This window comes from Malurus melanocephalus, unplaced genomic scaffold (assembly GCF_030028575.1).
Source record: "Malurus melanocephalus ecotype Western Australia unplaced genomic scaffold, MMel_1.1 scaffold_266, whole genome shotgun sequence".
NCBI lineage: Eukaryota > Metazoa > Chordata > Aves > Passeriformes > Maluridae > Malurus > Malurus melanocephalus.
Window position 1 is genome coordinate 623,107 of NW_026623498.1, and position 714 is coordinate 623,820.

Below are 714 nucleotides of genomic sequence, written 5' to 3' on the forward strand. Positions count from 1 at the left end.
TGGCAAACGGGGCACGGGCTGGAGGTGGAGTGGAGGTTTGCATATGTGAAATCACAGTGCACATCTCTGGGAGATGGAGACAGCATCTTCTGGCAGCTCCTCTCTGTGTAAGGTGGGACAAGGATCCGTGGATGGGGTGTCACACACTGCACCACAACATCAGGAAACCCAGAGAGCCCAGGCTGAAAGAGAAGCTTGGCAGCTGCTCTGCCCCTACACGTGCTCGAGTGAGCGTGCAAAGTCTGTAAAAGGACAAAAATCTCTTTACAACAAGGTTATGGGTCCGGTTTGGCTACAAGGAACAATTCACACAAGTTACAATGAACCATCAGCTCTGAGGAGGCCAAGAGAGACATAGAGTCAGGAGAGAGCTCAGCTCAGTCCCTGGGCTCAGCTCAGCTCAGACCCTGGGCTCAGCTCAGCCCCTGGGCTCAGCTCAGCCCCTGGGCTCAGCTCAGCTCAGCCCCTGGGCTCAGCTCAGCCCCTGGGCTCAGTCCCTGGGCTCAGCTCAGCTCATTCTCTGGGCTCAGCTCAGCTCAGTCCCTGGGCTCAGCTCAGCCCCTGGGCTCAGCTCTGCTCAGTCCCTGGGCTCAGCTCAGCCCCTGGGCTCAGCTCTGCTCAGTCCCTGGGCTCAGCTCAGCTCAATCCCTGGGCTCAGTTCAGCTCAGTCCCTGGGCTCAGCTCAGCTCAGTCCCTGGGCTCAGCTCAGCTCAG